Source organism: Petaurus breviceps, unplaced genomic scaffold, assembly GCF_028583685.1.
Source record: "Petaurus breviceps papuanus isolate PSGF00001 unplaced genomic scaffold, PetGlider_PUasm1.0 138, whole genome shotgun sequence".
NCBI lineage: Eukaryota > Metazoa > Chordata > Mammalia > Diprotodontia > Petauridae > Petaurus > Petaurus breviceps.
This window is the reverse complement of record NW_027185694.1, coordinates 32,092,886-32,099,019: the sequence shown is the minus strand read 5'-3', so window position 1 is coordinate 32,099,019 and position 6,134 is coordinate 32,092,886.

The following is a 6,134-nucleotide window of genomic DNA, read 5'->3' as shown; positions in this document are numbered from 1 at the left end:
TCTCTCTCTCTCTCTCTCTCTCTCTCTCTCTCTCTCCCTCTCTCTCTCTCTCCCTCTCTCTCTCTCTCTTTCTCTCTCTCTCTCTTTCTCTCCCTCTCTCTCTCTCTTTCTCTTTCTCTCTCTCTCTCCCTTCCTCCTTCCCTCCCTCTCTCTCACCTCTCTTTCTCTGCCCTGTCTCCCTTTCCCTCTACCCTTTCCCTCTCTCACTCTATCCCCCCACCCTCTCTGTCCCCCCCTCCTCTCTCTCAGCCCCCCTTCCTCTCCCTCCCTGCTTCTCTCTCCTATTCTCTCTCATCTGCCTCCAGTTATTTCACTGTTTCTCAACTCTCCCCAGCTTTCTCTTCTCTAACTACTCCAGCAGACTGAGAAGGCTTTTTTGACAAATATCATCCTGGGGCCTCACTTGCTTCCCTCCAGTGGGATTGCCTGGACTAATTCACTTCCCCTGTTGGAGGTGGGGAGGAGGGACTCTTGAGAGAAACAGTCCAGAATTGATTTCTTCTAGAAATCCCTAGACCTGTTTCTGAGACATAGACAAGCTTAAGAGGAAATGGGTAAGAGAATGGGGGAAATGACAGCTACTGATATTAGTGGCCAAAAGTAACTGATCTCAGATATCAAAAAAAAAAAAAAAAGCCATCAAAAAGCATCTGGCACTCTGCTAGGGCTGGGAATTGAAATACAGAGAATGAAACAATTCCTACTCATAAGAAGTTAACATTCTACGGGGGAGACAAGTATACATATAAGTATATATGGAATAAATATAAAGCAAATAAATATGAATAAAGAGAACGGAAGAGTGAGTGCCGTGGAGTGGAAAAATAGCCAGCCTCAAAACAGGAAGAGACATATTGGCTAGGTGACCCTGGGCAAATCATTTAATCTCTTAAGGTTCTAGGTAACTCTTTAAGATCATTAATTAATTGCAGAGAAGGTGCAAACTGCTCTTAGGGGGAGGGGGAGAGATGTCCTGACCTATTAGTTCCTTAAAGCAATGAAATGGGAGGTCTAGTCCCTATCCCTAGGCAAATTAGTCTAGGAGGAAAGACTCTAACAATGAGGGAAAGAAGAAATCAGGAAAAGCTTATTGTAGAAAGTATTGCTTTCCCTTCCCTCTTCCTTCTTCCTTTAAAGGCACTGGGCCAAGAACCATTACCTAGTGCACCTTCATCTAACTGGACATTGAGTCATTATGGGATTCCCTTTGGGTCTGGCCTACTGCCTGGAAGCCACATGTGGCCCTCTAAGTCCTCAAGTGTGGCCCTTATTTGGTCAAAGGGCCACACTTGAAGACCTTAAGGTCACAGGTTCCCTGCCCCTGGTCTAGCCATTCAACTGACTCTGCATCACCCAGAGGATGATCTATCCAAGAAGAGGATCAGCAAATACCTCCTGAAGAAACCATTTTTGGATAGTTCTAAATATAGAGAAATTTTACTTTACATCAAGCCCAAAATTGTTGTTTGTTTGTTGTTTGTCCTTCATTCTCAAAGAGGACCATGACCTCAGGGAGGTGATGCTATGGCATGCAAATGAATTGGATTTAAGAGAGGCAGGGCTGTGCAGTCACCAGCCTCACTATTATCTCCTCTGGAGCCATCTGGGTTCAGTGGCCAGATATAGATCAGGACAACTAGAAGTGACCGCAAAGTCAAAGTATGCCCAAAATATGCATTTCCATTAACTCCTAACAATTGCTTGTAGTCCAGCCCTCTGACTTGGAAGCCCAGTGTTCTTTCCACCGCATCCTGCTGCCCTCTCATTATTTGACAGCTCTGATTATTAAGACCTTCTTCCAAAATCTGCCTCCCTCAAACTTCCACCCATTGCTTCTATGTCTGCCTTTTGGGGCCAAGGTTCTAATACTTTTTCCACATAATAGCCCATTAGACATTTTAAAACAGTGATCTTCTCCCTCCTAAGGGAAGCAAGGCTGGGCCATCACCAGTCATCCTGACGTATTTTGCAACTGGATTCTGATGACTCTAGAGGAGAGAGAGGGGATCTTGACTTTGTACAGTTCTACCTCACTTAAATACAGTTCACTTGCAAGTCAAGAGGTAGCCCTCTTGATGTCAATGATCCTCTTCAAGAACAAAGGACAAACTGGGGCAGGTAGGTGGTACAGTGAATAGAGCACTGGCCCTGGAGTCAGGAGTACCTGAGTGTTCAAATCTGGCCTCAGACACTTAACACAAAAACTAGCCAGGGGGCTGGGGGAAGTCACTTAACCCAAATTGCCCTCCAAAAAAGAAAAAAAAAAAAAAACAAAAAAAAAAACAAAGGACAAACAACAAGACAAGGAAGGGAACACACATTTATATAGCACCTACTATGTGTCAGACACTGTGTTAAGTGCTTTCACCTTTTTTTTTTCTTTCTTTCTTCCCCAACTTAATGGTCTCTCTCCTCCAGATATGTGGGCTGACTGTGGTCTGTGGTGAAGATATAATTTCCTTAGGCCCTCCTCACTATCTCCTTCCATCTGATCTCATGGCCAGATAGGACTTTCTCTATAAGGTCTAACAAGAGGGTCTAATGCTTCCTTCCAAAGGAGAGGAAAGGATTTCTCTATAACTCTTCAGGGGCTAGGAGAAGAGTTTGTGTTTGTCAGAGAGCAGTTCCTTTGCAACTAGGATTGGTTTTTGGAAAAGTAAACTTATTTCTTCTCCTTTTCAGTTATCTCAGGCTTCTGAAGCTAGGGCTCAATTTGACTGAGGTAATGATGGGGGACGGAATCCCAATAGGTTCAGCAGGAACCCTGATCTCATCCAAGACCAGGAAACCTGCAAGGGCGTCTGCAAAGAATTCAGCTCAGCCTTGCTGGGAGTTAGAGTTGAGAAAGTTTATTATTATGCCATTACAGCGGGCAAGAGTCCTTTAGGGGACCTGTGAGTGAGAGGGGTACATGCTTTTACCTTTAAAGGGTAGGGCTGCCATTGTCAGGGCTGACCTGATGGGAGGGGCCTCAGTGCATAGACAAAGGTCAGAGCTGACCAAGAGGAGCATGTGAATGGATAGTTTAGATAAGATTTGGGCCAGGTAGAAGGAGACAAAAGGCAAGGACTAAGGAGGACGTGGGCCAGGCCTGAGAAGAAATGAAGAGATTAAGTAAGAACAAAGGGGTCACAGGGTGTTGCCTAGGTGGAGTGTGGGATAGGGGGAAGGGGCAGAGCTCAAGGGTGGGAAGGGACAAATTGCAGTTACAACTTCACAGACTGGTTTTACAAGTTGGTTTGACCTAGACCCCAGGTACCCCATCAGTAACATGTAATTTCCCTTTCTGGGACTTTTAGTCAGGCCTCATAGATACCCTCCAGGCTAATGTGATAATACTGGAATAGAGGGCGTTTAATAAATGTTTATTGATTAATTAATTAGTTTAATTAATTAATATTGAGCATCAGCTCCACATTTACAAACTATTAGTTTGTAAAGTTTATTCTCTCTGAGCCTCAGTTTCCTCTTCTGTATAAAACGGGAGCTTCACAACCTGACCTTTTCCTATCTCTCCAGTTATCTTATAATTCGCTTCTCAAAACATCGCCAGGTAAGGGTATGATTCCTTATGGGGACAGAGAAAGAGGAGGGAGGGGAGGGGGAAGGGAAGGAGAGGGAAGGGAAAAGCTTGGATTTGTCTCTTGTTTGTCCTATGTCTCACAAAAGGGAGGAGGGGAGGAGGGGAGTAGAGAGAGGAAAGGAGGTATAGAGTATACAATGTAAATCAATTTCCTCCACACAGATACAAAATGCTAAACACAAAGGACTAAGAAGCACACCTAGACAGATAAATGTAAACAAACCGCACCAATTTATAACTGCTATTATATTTTCCTAGGAGATGAGACCTAAACATCAGAACACAGAACAGTTTGCATGGCTGCTGAAGTGAAATCTGTATTTCATCTTGGCTCTGCATTGTCTAAATAATTCCCTCTAGGTTCAGATCTTCTGCAAACTAGACAGGGATTGAATTCATTCTCTGGCTGGTGATCATCTTCTTCAAAAAAACATTGAAATTATTGCAAGGTCCCAAGAACTCCTGGGGCACTGAGATAGCCACTCCCAGAAGGTCCATCTCAGAGTCAATGTGTAGTCACCCACAATCAAGCAAAGAAATATGAGGCAGAAATGGCAGCAAAAAGCCCAGGTTCAAGCCATCACTCCTAATTTCTGGATACCATGCCTCAAGTGTAGTGGTCCCTAAACTTTTCTGATCACGTACTGTTGTTGGTAAATTTTTTTTCATCACGTGCACCTAACATATGTATATTAATTTATTTATATTACATACATATATTGTTATACTAATAATTTTGGATGTTATTATATGGGTTATAATATATGGATATTATAACATGGATAAACTGTTACACGAAAAACTGAATGAGATAAACATTAAATAATATTTGATCCTAGAGTCAATGGTAGTCATTGGAATTGATTGATTGGGGAGGGGCATAGTCAAACCTGTTCTTTAGGAAAATCACATTAGAAGCTGTAGGATGAATGGAAAGGGGAGAGACTTTGGAGGCCAAATAGTGGGCTTCTGATAAATTCTAGTCAAGAGGTGATGAAGACCTGAACTTGAATGGAGTTGCGTGGGAGTTAGAAGTCAGATGACACTGAAAAGATAAATCTAGTTGAGTGGAAAGCAGTACTTCTCTTGATGGAAATAAGGAAGATTGATTGAGGTGGGGGGCGGGTAAAGATAATATTATGAAATCTGAATTGCAAATGACAACCTATTAATGCCTCATCATCCTGTGAGAATCACTCTGTCCTACAAAAAACAAAAGGATGAGGTAGGGTTCAATCATTAGGCAATGCCCTGAGCCAGCTTTCTGAGATGCACCTGCAGCAGCCACCACACAATGTGGGGGACAGAGAACAAGTAGGCTGGAGGAATGGTAACTTCCAATGGCATCTCTGAAGCTTCCACTGTGAATATTGGGATAGTGGCTTGGCTATAAATGCCCTGGATCAGAAGGGGGTAGGTTGGGAGCGTGCATAGCTGTGGGAAGCACCTGAATGAGAGTTTTGGAGGATAAGGATTGTGTTAGAGACAAGCTTGACAACTGCCTATAGAGGGAAGAGGCAGATGCCATGTGACCTATCTTTCTACCACATGCCACTTGGGGACAGATCATTGACCTGTCCTTCAACTCTGAAGACATCCTATTCCTCTCACCATCCTGATTGCCCTCTTCTAGATGTGCTTGTGTTTATGTATGTTCGATCTACAATGGACACTGCAATGACCACTGTTTTCTGTTCTGAGCAGGGAAGTGTATGGAGGCATCATCTCCTCCCTAGTCCTGGGCACCATGACTCAATGCAATCTAAGATTGCATCAGTTTGTTTTGGTTTCTGTGTCACATTGTTGATTCATATTAGTCTTTTAATTCTCTAAATATCAAAGATCTTTTTCATATGAAGAGTTGGCAAGTCAAAAGGCATTTATTAAGTGATTACTGAATGCCAGGCTCTATGCTAAGTCCCCGGGGATACAAATACAAGCCAAGAGAAAGACAGTTTCTGCCCTCAAAGACCTTACTTACTTTATTTATTTTTGGAAGGGGGAAGGCAAGGCAATTGGGGTTAAGTGACTTGCCCAAATGTCACACAGCTAGTGAGTCATGTGTCTGAGGCTGAATTTGAACTAAGGTCCTTCTGACTGCAGGGCCGGTGCTCTATTCACTGTGCCACCTAACTGCCCCAAGGAGCTTACTTTTTAATGGGGAAGATAGCATATAAAGAGGATATGAAAAAGCCATTAGCAGAGAGAGCACAATCAAAAAGTTGATTTTTCTTGTGGTAGAAATTTTAAGAAACTGACCAATTGCTAGATGAAAGCATTATGTCTAAATTCATTTTAACATGTGGCACAGTCATAATTTCAAATTTAATATGTACATCATTATTTCCAAAGACAAATGTCTGCAAATAAGAGCAACTTCTTTTTTTTTTTAAAGCATAATACTGTATTATGACTTAACCCTCTTTTAATCTTTACACTTGCCATATGAAATTCCAGAAGGATAAAGAGTTTGACTTATAAGCTATAAAACTAACCCAGAAAAACTGAGTATAATTCTATGGAGGGCAGGGGGGAGAAGAATGGACCTTTA